Source organism: Aotus nancymaae, unplaced genomic scaffold (assembly GCF_030222135.1).
Source record: "Aotus nancymaae isolate 86718 unplaced genomic scaffold, 86718_ANA_hifiasm-v0.15.2.pri h1tg000030l, whole genome shotgun sequence".
Classification (NCBI taxonomy): domain Eukaryota; kingdom Metazoa; phylum Chordata; class Mammalia; order Primates; family Aotidae; genus Aotus; species Aotus nancymaae.
The window spans coordinates 24,878,243-24,890,898 of NW_026988443.1; positions in this window are offsets into that span (position 1 = coordinate 24,878,243).

A 12,656-nucleotide genomic window follows, 5' to 3' on the forward strand; every position below is an offset into this window, starting at 1 on the left:
GGCAGAAATGCTGAGTCTGGGATATGTTTTAATACATTTCAAATTAGCACCTCACAAGGAACCTGGAATATTGAGGCGCATGTTTGATATGGCTAGAAATGTGACATTGTTCCTGCCCCATCCACTTACATTGTATTATTTCCAGCAGTGAAAACCACCTCAAAAATTCATCTTTGAAAGATAAAATGGGTTCACGTTTCTAGCCATCCTTCATCAATGTCAGGCTGTGATTGTTGGTCGTTACATGGGTATCCTTGCTGCTGAGGCCAACAGCAACTTAGCTGGGACTGAAAGGATGTCCGCATTCTCTCCTGCTGGGTCACTTGCCCGCCAAGAGTATTTTTTTTCCATGGCTAATATTCAATAAAATATCTGATGGTTAAAAACAAGATTGCTTAGCTTTGCAATTGTTATTAAATTCTTTTCCTGGGCTATAATGCATAGGCTTTGATCTAAAGTCCTACCGTTGCTAGAAGGACTCGTATGATTACGATAATGTGCACTGCTCTTTTTGCTATTCCTATAGGGAAAATAAACCCCACATTAGTTCCATATTAGTACCTGACTTAGAGAAGTTAAAAAGCACCAGAAAAAGGTTAAACAGAGTCAAGTACACATAAGAGAGCAGTGGTTATTAGTGTTCAGGGAGCCATTAAAAAATTCTGCTTATACAGAAGAATTTATTAGTGTTCCTGCTTCTGGCTGCTTTATGCATTTTAATAAAGAAGTAGGCTTTCTCTCTCTCTCTCTCTCTCTCTCTCTCTCTCTCTCTCTCTCTCTCTCTCTCTCTGTGTGTGTGTGTGTGTGTGTGTGTGTGTGTGTGTGATGGCTATGACCGAACAAGGACTTTAGCTATTTGGTCTGTCATTAATTTTATCCTTCTTTTTTTCTCTCCTTTCCCCAAGTCTCTTTCTGTACCTTTCAGCTTCCTAGACAGTATTATGATTCTGAAAATCCTTCAGTTCCATTTTTATGAAAGCAATGCAGGAAGAATATGCCTATTCTATGGATTTGTTATTTTATTTTTCATATATATGTGAAATACATATATATGGAAGCCTTTTTACTTTTGCTAGACGTTTGGAGGTAGAGAAAAAACTAAATAAGCAGTTTCAAGAGGCAAGAAGCATTTGTGAAATTCTGTTTTTCTGTGTGCTTTGAAATTTGAAAAAACTGTTTATTAGGAAAGACATGTGGGTTATGATTTAAGAAAGTTATTTGAGCATATGCATTTAAAAATTCCTTTTACATGCTAATTGAAACAACCAAAGGAATATAAAATTAGAGAAAAAGGCAAGCCAGTGTTAGAAACTACACTACAATGCTACTGACATTCAGGAACTTGGAGAGATTTTTACAAAATATACTGTAGAAAAGATCGAACTATGAGGAGAGCCAACTAGCACATGAAAGAAATGCCTTCCTTTCCTTCAAAGACGAACAGACCCTAAGAAAAACCCAATTGTAAGCTTGAAGTGTCAGGGGGTTGAGGGCGAGAGTAGTATTTAGAAATGGGCCATTGGGGGGAAATATTTGTCTGTCATATATACCAGATACAGCACTGCACAGTATTCACTGCCAATTTACACTTGGGTATATGTCAGGCTAAGTTCTGTAGAACTTACTGTTACAATGAACCACAATCATCCTATTTTTGTGTGTTTCTTTTAATGCCTTTTCGTTGTGATCAGAGAACATATTTTGTGTGCCTGAAATCCTTTTAACTTTATTGAGACTTGTCTTATCTCAATAAAACAAGATAGACCCAGGAAATGGTCTACCTTGGACCACAGGTGCATAATATGTATTTTGCTATTGTTGAATGGAGTCAATTAGGATGTGTTGGTTGGTGAGTTTGTTGTTCAACTCTTCTATACCTTACCAATTTTATTTATTTTTCTTTGAATTTTGCTTCATATACTCTAAAGCTGTGCTATTAGGTGTATAACAGTTTAGGATTATTATTATTTTATTGACAGTTTGATCCCCATAAAGCTGTGATATTCTTTACTCTGTAATCTGCTTTGTCTAACAATATTATTACTCCAGGTTTTTTTTTTTTTTTGATTAGTGTTAGCATGATGTATCTTTTTTCATCCTTTTATTTTTAACTTATATGTGACTGTATTTAAAGTGTGTTTTTGCAGGCAGAATATAGTTAAGACTTGCTTTTATCTTCAATCTGACAACCTTTGCTTTTTATTTTAGGTATTTAGACCATTTATACTTAATGCAATTATTTATTTGGTTAGGCCTAAATCTATCATTCAGCTATTTGTTTTGTGTTTGTTCCATTTTTCTTTATTTTCTCTTCTTTTTCCTTTTGGATTAATTGAAGCTATTTAATAATTCTATTTTATCTTCTTTATGGTTCATTAGCTATAACTCTTTTTATTTGCCTTTTTAGTGGTTGTGTTAGGATATATAGTGTACATCTTTAATTTATCACAGTTGACTTCCAAGTGACATAAAATCATTTCATGTGTAGTATAAAAATCTTAAACATCATATTTCTATTTCTCTCTCTCTGACCTTTGTGCTACTATTGTCACATGTTTTACTTTTATATATGTTACAAATCCATACTATATTGTAGTTGTTTTTATTTACATATTCAAGTGTCTTTTAAAGAGATTTAAATAATAAGAAAAAAATCTACATATTTATCCATGTTGTTATAATTTCTCGTCAGCTTCATTCCTTTATATAGATCCATATTTCCATCTGGTATTATTTGCCTTTTTTCTGAAGGCCTCCTTTTAACATTTCTTATAGTGCAGGTGTTGCAGGTAATGCATTCTTCCAGCTTTCATATATACAAAAGTCTTTATTTACTTTTGTTTTTCAAAGATGTTTTCACTGTATATAGAGTTCTATATCTCCTCATCAGGGCATTTTCTGGATGCTGGCTCAGTTTCCCCTTCCTGCACCATGACTTAGAATTTTTCTCAAGCTGTAAGCTAAGGTAATCTTAGGGCTTATTTTATTCATTTTGTATCTCATAGGGATCACCGTTTTCCACTGCCTAATGTCCAGTTTTTCATATATTTTGATCATTATTTGTTTGTTTTTGGCAGGAGGGTAAATCTAGTTCTTGTTACTCTGTCTTTGTTAGAAGTGGAAGTCCCTGTAATTGGATTGTAAATAAATTTGCATTAAACTTTTTTTCTTCATATATTTACTTCCCATATGTTTGATGCAAGCAGGTCTATAAATGTTGAATCATTAATTGTTGAATCATTTAAAAAATTCTACTTTTTATTACATAATTTTGCTTTTTATTTTTTTCAGTACTTAAATTTATTTTTCATTTTTTTTTTTGCAATTAATATTGTTACTCTGGCTTTACTTTGTTTTCTATCTGTCTGGAATTTCTTCGATTATACCATTATTTGGTTTTATTGCTTTAAATTTACATTTTATTTTAAGCAAAGTACATAATGTCATGTAATGAATGCAGAATATTGCAAGGCCTGAGATACATAATATTGCAGGTCTCCTTAGTCCTAAATCCTGCTCCCTGTTGGCAATTACTTTCAAACATTTTAGGTGTTTTCTTTGTTATTTTCTTGGATATTTTAGAAAAAAATATTTCTGCAATGAGTGATTTTTTTTTCATTTTTAGACATTATCAATCGACTTCCTACTAGTGTTTATGAGTTTTAATTTTCTTATGTCAATCCCCTCTCACAACCACACACACATTTCTTTCTATTCCTTCTGTCCTCTCATTATAGAGATGTCATGTTTGGTTAAATCATAACCAGAATTTTTATTATCATGATAACAGAAACATATACAGCTGAATCTTTTTTTGTGTGCTATGTTAACATTATCTTGCATGTTCAACCTTTTGTTTTTCCTGGATTTGGCAATTGTTTTATATTTCTCATTTTATTTTCTATATATTAATACCTATTACCAGTTTTCAGTTTTCAGCCTCACATTCTTTGCCAAGTTGAAAAACATAATTAAAAGCTACAGATGATTTCTCAATGATATTTATTTTCTTTTAGGTATCTCTCCTGGAACCTACCATCATGTGCTTCACTATGGACTGCTTGCTTTTTAGGCTTGTTGCAGAGTCATCAATCTCCTTCAGCACCATCCTGTGAATTCCTGTCACCAATCCTTTGTGTTGGATCCCCTAGTTTTTGTATCTTCTCTTCCTCTTCCTTGCTTTGAGCTTTCAGTTTTGTTTGTCACATCTTGTAGCTTCCTGAGAAATGGTTCATTGGAAGTAATTTTTTTTTGAGATCTTGCATGTTTGAAAATGTCTTTAGTATCCTTTCATTTTTCTTTGAGAATTTTTGTGAGACACACTTGGTTTTGGAGTTGTTGTTGAGAGGTCAGATGCTATTCTGAGTTCTTATACTTTGTATGAGATATATTTTTTCACTTTGAGAGTTTTTAGATCTTTTTGTTTTTAAAACAGATTATGTGCTCTAGAAGGAGTCTCCTTACATTCATTATATTGGACACCAGCTGGAAACTCATGTCCTTTAATTATGATTTTTAAAAATATCATAACTTTTATAATTTTCTTCCCTCTATTTTTTCTTTCTGGAACTCATATTAATACCTAAACTTTATTCAGAATTTACTATGTATGGCAGACCCTCTTCTAATGGCTACACTTGTATTAAGTTGAATTAGGTATCACTATCATATTCATTTTCCAGATGAAGAAATAGAACTCAGAGAAGTCAGTGTGTCTCAGGTTATGCAGGTGATAAATAGTGGAACTGGGATTCAAACCTTGGCAGTCCCGAGTTGGAGAAGGGATTTTGATTCCTCCTTGTATAAACTTCCAAGTGCCCTGAACCCCAAATCAGAGTTATGTGGTGTCTCTCCTGAGCCTTTCTGAAGTTGTGCAGCTACAGCTAGCCTGGGTTGTGCTTTCTCTGATCAGCTGAGTCTATTAGTCTTACAGCTTTCCAGGTTCATATACTTTGTAGTTTTAATTTATTTTCAGCTTTAAAATATAAATATTAAATGCCATATAACTAATTATTGTTTCTTTATGCATTTTGACAGTGTCTGTCTCTTAGTACAACAGTTGATTAGCTTAATTATATTCTCTACATCTCACTTTATGTTTATTCTTTCAATTTTACTCAGGGCTTTCATGAGGATTAAGTGACAATATATGTAATGCACATAGAACAGCGTGTGGTACATATTGCACACTATATAGATAGCTATCATCATTATTATTTCATATTAAAACAAGATATCTGCAAAAGACACTATTCTCCTCTTAAGAACATTTTCTGTTCTCTATTCTACTTTCTCCTTTTTTCTCATTCTCAAGGAACAATAAGGGATATTTTATTTCTTCTCATTCCTCTTCCACTATCATTGTCCTACATTTTGCTGAGATAATTTATTACTTTATCCCAGTTTATGATCAGAATATCTGTTGTATCTTGGGTGCTATTTCCCCTGACTCATTGTATATTTATAAATGTATTTCTTTCATATTTTGTCTGGGTCCCCAAATTCTTGATGTTCACTTTTCTCCCTCATACTAATCTTAAAAATATTATTCCATCATCATCTAGATTTCAGTGTTGCAGATGAAGTATCTGATGTCAGCCTCATTTCTTTTTTTCTTCATTTGTAACTTGCACATTCTGTCTTGAAAATTGTGATATTTTCTTCTTATCCTTGGAGTTCAGAAATTTTTCAGGATGCCTGAGTGTGTGTTTCTTCTTACTCTGACCTGAAACTACATGAGCCTTTTCCCTCTGTAGGCTTTAGCTCAGGGACAGTTTCTCCTGTTATTTAGTTATTGCCTCTCCTCTATAGTTTTACTCTTCTCCTTGTGTAACTCCTATTATTCACCTCCTGGATTTCCAGTGTCTATTTCCCCAGGCCTTGGATCTTTTCCTTTTTTATTTTAATCTCTATTTTTCCCCTAGATTTTAAAACATTTATTCTGTTTTAACTGCTATGCCATTATTTCAGGGCTCAACAGTGACTACCCTTGCATTAATGTATTTACTGTTTATGTAGTCTTAATGGGTTGCAGGACTTTCTAGGCTTATTACATAAAGATAAAACTAGAAAGAAAATTACTAGTAGCTTTGTCTATATAAAACAAGGGTAAGAAATAAATTGATAAAATAACTGTAATACAGGTGCCAAAGTGTTAATGTTCTGTATATGAAGCTTTTATAAATCAAGAAGATACCTATACCAAATAAAAGAGATATTAGCAGAAAATTTACTGATGAAGAAGTACTATAATCAGTAAATTTCTGAAAACATTTTTAACTTCACTAGTAGTTAAAGAAATGTGAATTCAAAATAACTTTCCATAAAATTACAATATTTAAAAGATTTTGTCATTGATTATGATGAGTAATATAGATACTCTTCTGTGGCTCGAGGATATGTTTGGTTACAAGTAATAGAAAACCCAGTTCAAATAACTTAAAAAATGAGATTTCTTGACTCTTGTTATTTGAATTCCAGAGGATGGGTTTGTTTCAGGGACTCAGCAATATTACCTAGAAGCGAGTTTCTTTTTATTTCTCCTCTTTGCTGTCACCATAAGGTAGATTATCAACATTTCCTCAGACTCTCTGCTTCCTACTAGCAGGGTAAATGAGAGGGTTATTCTGGAAGCTTTCTCAGAAGGGTAACAGTTTCCTTTGGCAGAATCCCAGTTTATTTTTTAGATTCTATTGGCCCAACTTGAGACATATGCTCATCCCTGAAACAACAGCTGGATCCATGTGGTTACATTGCTTAGCTAAGGCTTGAATTACATCTCCCATCTGGAATTAAGAGTGGGACCATCTTCCCGTAAAGTGTATGTGTTGGATAGAAGAGGTGAAAATACCTGCATAAAAATGGGGGATGCTATCTAGAGACAGACAAAAGATTTTAGGGAAGCACATAGAACGCCCACTATCCATGCATTGCTTCTGGACGTAAAAATTGACATATACTTCCTGTTATGAAACTGACAATAGGAATTTAAAACTTTAAAATGTGCTTATGTTATTCAGAAATTCAAATTTTTGGCATTTATATCAGATAATTATGGATATATAATACATAAATATCTGGCTACTATGTAACTAAAGCTGCATCATTTATAGTAACTAAAAATTTGGAAATATTTAAATATCTAACTGCATGAATTTGATGAAATTGTGTATTGGACATTGAATATTCATACAATGAAATACTATTTAACAATGAAAAATGATGCTATTAAGACTATTTGAGGGCATGGGAAGAGTTCACTATGTCTTATTAGGTAGAAAGAGCAGGCCACAAAATCTATGATCTTTTTTTGGGGGAAAAAGTATATATATATTTATAGAAACAATAGAAGAAAGAAGGCTATATAACAAAATATTAACAGAGGTTATCCCTTGGAGTTGGGCGGTAGAAATATATGCTTGCATATCTGTATTTTCATAAATTTCTTGTAATACATCTTTAGTATTTTAATTTATTCTCCAATTTTATGCATTTTTTACTAATTGCACTGGCTAGAACCTTTAGTACAATATTGAAAAGACTTGATAAGAGTAGATACCCTTGTCTTGTTCCTGATCTCAGGAAAAGTGTTACTGTTTCACAATTAAGTATAATGATAGGCATGGGTTTAGTAGATGTCCTTCATCAGTTTGAAAGAGTTCTTTTTTTTTTTTCCTGTCACCCGGGCTGGAGTGCAGTGGTGCAATCTCAGCTCACTGCAACCTCTGCCTCCTGGGTTAAAGCAATTCTCCTGCCTCAGCCTCCTGAGAAGCTAGGATTACAGGCGCACACCACCATGCCCAGCTAATTTTTGTATTTTCAGTAGAGACGCGGTTTCACCATGTTGGTCAGGCTGGTCTCAAACTCCTGACCTTGTGATCCACCTGCTTCAGCCTCCCAAAGTGCTGGAATTACAGGCATGAGCCACCACACCTGGCTGAGAGAGTTTTTTTTACTTGTACTTTGCTGAAGTTTTATCATAAAGGGGTGTTGAATATTGTCAAATGATTTTTTAAACATCTGTCGAGATGATAATATGATTTTTTTTCTTATTCTATGAATGTGGTATATTATACTGATTGATTTTCAAAAGTTAATCAACCTTGCATTTATGAGATAGACCCTACTTGGTCATGGTGTATTACTGTTTTAATATATTGTTGAATTTAATTTGCTAATGTGTTGTTAAACATTTTTTTTAAACCTGTGTTCATGAAGGATACTGATCTATATATTTTTTATTATACTATCTTTTCCAGGCTTCTGTACTTCTTTGTAAAACAAGTTGATAAGTATTCTCTTCTTCTCTATTTTCTGAAAGAGTTTATAAAAGATTGGTGTTATAGCTTCTTTAAACATTTGGTAGAATTCACCAGTGAAGCGATCTAGTACAGGAGGACTTTATTGTGGAGAAGTTTTTGATTTTAAATTCAGTTTTTAAATAGATACTGGGTTATTTAGATTGTCAATTTCTTTTCATGTAAATTTTGGTAATATGTACTTGTCAAGGAATTTTTTATTTCGTCTAAGTTGTTAAATGTATTGGCAGTTTATTGTTTTAATATCTTTAGAATCTATAGTCACATTCCTGATATTGGTAATTTCTATTTTTTTTCTTGATTAGTTTTGCTAGGACTTTATCAGTTTAATAAGTAAGTTAAAGAACCAACTTTTATTTATTTTTCTACTATTTGTCTGTTTTCTATTTCATTGATTTCCATTCTAATTTTTATTCTCTCCTTCCTCTTACTTCCTATGCATTCAGTTTTCTCTATTTTGTTTTATTTTCTCAAGATGGAGCTTAGATTATTGACTTTATACCTTTCTACTTTAAAAGATTTTTATAAAAAAGCAGTCAAAGCTAAAATTTTCCCTTTAAGCACTGGGTAGGCTGTATCCCACAGTTTAGAAGTGCTGTGTTTCCATTATTTTCTCATCTTGTAATTTCTTCTTTGGTGACTTGTTATTCAAAAGTATACTGTTCAAATTCCAAATATTTGGGGATATATTCTTGATAGCTGCTCATAATTGATTTTTAATTTAACACTTTTATGGTCAGAGAATATACTCTGCATAATTTCAGTCTTAAGATATCTATTGAGACTAGTTTTATGAATCAGCATGTCTCGTTTTGGTGAGATTTCCTTATGGACTTGAAAGAATGTGTGTTCTGCTGATAGCATTTTATAATATAAGAAATCCTATAATATTCTCTCAAGATCACTAATTCTGATGTGTTTAAATTGACCATTTTTTGACAGAACAGCAAAACAGTTGATATTTACCTTTAGCTCTCCCAGTGGGATTATTTATTTTATTTTACCTGTTTCCCAAAGTTCCCTTTGCTATGTTTATCCTTCTGTGAGTATGCCTTTCAGATCTTTCCTTTTCTTTTATTTTTTGAGATGGAGTTTCACTCTTGTTGCCCAGGATGGAGTGCAGTGGTGCGATCTCAGCTCACTGCAACCTCCACCTTTTGTGTTCAAGTGATTCTCCTTCCTCAGCCTCCTGAGTAGCTGGGATTGTGGGCACTCACCACCATGCCCAGCTAATTTTTGTATTTTTAGTAGAGACGGGATTTCACCTTGTTGGCCAAGCTAGTCTCGAACTCCTGACCTCAGGTGATTTACCGGCCTCAGCCTCCCAAAGTGCTAGGATTAAGACGTTAGTGACTGCACTTTGGCCCAGATCTTTTCTGATCTCTGTAAAAAATTATAGTAGTATAAGTTGCTGATGTAATTTTGGTGACTACTTAAGATAATACTTTTTATATTTTTCAAAGTATATCTTAGATTCCTATTCTAAAGAAATAGAACAAAAGAAAAAGAAAAAAAGAAATAGAGTTATTACATCAGTATTTGAAGAATTCGTGGACCCAAAGTGTCTCCTTCTATACTAAGTTGTACAGGAATATAAGCTATGAGGCTGGTGCCACATTCCCTGTTTTCATTCTCACATGTATGAGTGAATAAATGAGGTGAATGGAGTAAATGTAATAATTGAATTTTGGGCACACTGAACAAGTATATGAATGCTGGTAGGACTCTTCTATATCTCACTCTATATTGAACTTTCCTTGGAGACAGAGCATTATATACAAAAGCTCTGTGATGGAAGTGAGCCTGTTTCACATGAGGGGCCAGTAAGGCAGGAGCATGGAGAATAAAAGATGAATAAGAAGCAGGACTGAACTTACAGGGCTCTGTTGATTTGTCGAGGATGTTGATCTTTATCCTAGTAGCAGAGAGACATTGTAGAAGGGATTTAAGTAGGGAGATCACTTGCTTTAGAAAGACCCCTCTGGCTACATAATAGAACACTGACTGAATGGATTCAAGAGGAAAAGTAAGAAGAGATTAGTCTCTAGGCAAGAGATAATGGCAGATTGGATTATGGAGGCGATGGTGGAGGTGGAGAGAAGTTGAGCTGGTAATGTGTGTCTCCTTCCACTACTGCCCATCCCTGTCTCTTTCTTAATCTACTGTAGGACCCAGGCAAAAAGAAGACCAGGAAATATCCCTAAGAGGAAGGCCAATCAAAGCGGCGAAAAGGCTAACCTATAACAAATTTCAAATACTTAGAGGTTCTTAGGATAGCACTTGCAGGAAGAAAACCATAAAATAAGTGCTAAATCTCTTATGGATGACATGCATGTTTAGTTTAACAGATGCATCAGTAAACCTCTTTCTCACACTCCTGTAAGTACAGGAAGCCATCTGTTCAACAATAATTTTCAATGTAGAAGGTTGAGGCAATAAATATGAAAGGACAGCTGAGCGTGGTGACTCATGCCTGTAATCCCAGCACTTTGGGAGGCCGAGGTGGAGGGATCCTGAGGTCAGGAGATCGAGACCATCCTGGCCAACATGGTGAAACCCCGTCTTTAAAAAAAAAAAAAAATATATATATATATATATATATATATATATGAAAGGACAGGTAAGTAGCCTTTGACTGATATTTTTAATGCAACCCATTAAAAATATGGGGTAAAACAAAGTGGTAAATGGCATTATTTTTGTATCTCTGTAGGTTGTAAGGCTAGTGCCTTGATAAGTTTCTTGATTAACACTGCTGTTTCCAGCTTTCCATTTCTGTCTTTTATTTATCACTTCAAACAAACTTAAACTATAGTGGCTCCAGCATGTTTTACTGTCTTTCTCAAAGAAAAAGTAAAAGAAAAATGTACACGAACAAAGATATCCCTTGGTGTTAGATCTCAGCAGCACAGCATCATGACATCTACCTATACCGTATCCAACAAAGACCTAGAGAAAAAGCCAAAATATGTACATTTGTATATGGATGCTTTTTGCTTGTAGACGGACAACGTTATTAACCACCCCATATGAGGAGGATTTTGAATGAGTAATTCTGAGTGAATAGAAAATGGAAGCCATTAAAAGAATAAAAGGACAGAAAGCCATTTCTTGAAAAGAACACAAAACATTTATATTATGCTTAGTAGTTTTTGGTTCTTGGCAAAGTCTTGTTTATTTTTTAGAATCATTTCCTACTGAGTTCAAGTAATTCTTTATACCTTCTCTGTGATTTCTGTGGCTTTAATTATGTTCTCTGCCTAAAATAACAATTTCATCCATTACCCAACATGATTGTTGTTTTCTGATCAGTTTCCATTTTTAGGTTAATTCTCCAGATATATCCTATTTATCAAATTGTGTGGTGGGAGGGCAGGGGAATGAGATCTTTGCCACTTTTTTTCTCTTTCTCTCTCTCTGTCATGTATGTTCCACCTGGTGGTTACATAGCCTTTTACTTTATTTTGCGGCATGTAGACTTGTCCTTAATTGGAATAAAAGCTATTATCTAGATTTCTCTTTATATAAAGATTATAGTTTATGTTTCTCTTTCTATTATGTCCTTGGTTTGCTACTCCAAATATTGTCGTTCAGTTGAGTTGACTTGAATGGTTATAATTCGCAGAAATATAATTAATGTCAGTGGTATTTCTAATGCATTCTATCTTATTTTGAAAAAAGTTATTAAGTTTTTTTAAAGGAATATGATTATATGAAGGATGATCTCCAAATATTCTGTATCTTAATAGAATATATAATCAGAGAATGCAAAATTCATCTGAAGTAATGAGACTTAGCTGACAAATTGTCTGAGTACCTGTCTCTGGCTGATGGGGCAGAATCAGCTCTGCAGGGCGAGCAGACTAAGAAAGCAATAAAGGTTTTAGAGAAAACTAAGCTGGCTGATGGGAGAGCCATAGGGAGAGGCTGGCTGATGGATTGGCTATTTCCTCTAAAGCAGCAGGTGATGCTGAAATCAGGAGTGTGCATAGTAAGATTTCATCAGAAATCCAGGATTCATAGGCCAAAGCCAGGGGGCCAAGTAGATCATTGAATGAATGAATGAAGAAATCAGAGTCACATATCAAATTCCAAAGCATAGAACCAGACTATGGAAACAGGTGGCAAAAGGCCAACTCCAGGCAAGTGGCCCTGGGTCACTTGGGTTGTCCTAGCACAATATGTTCATCTGGCCTAACTTGTCTTTTATTGGTTTGTTCAATGCCAGAAAAGTACCTAGGGAGTTTAAAGGGCCAAAGACAAAGCTGAGGAATAAGAAGGATGACTTTTCTAACAATAGTTCTGATGAGATACTGGACCAGCCAATGGAAGATCAGG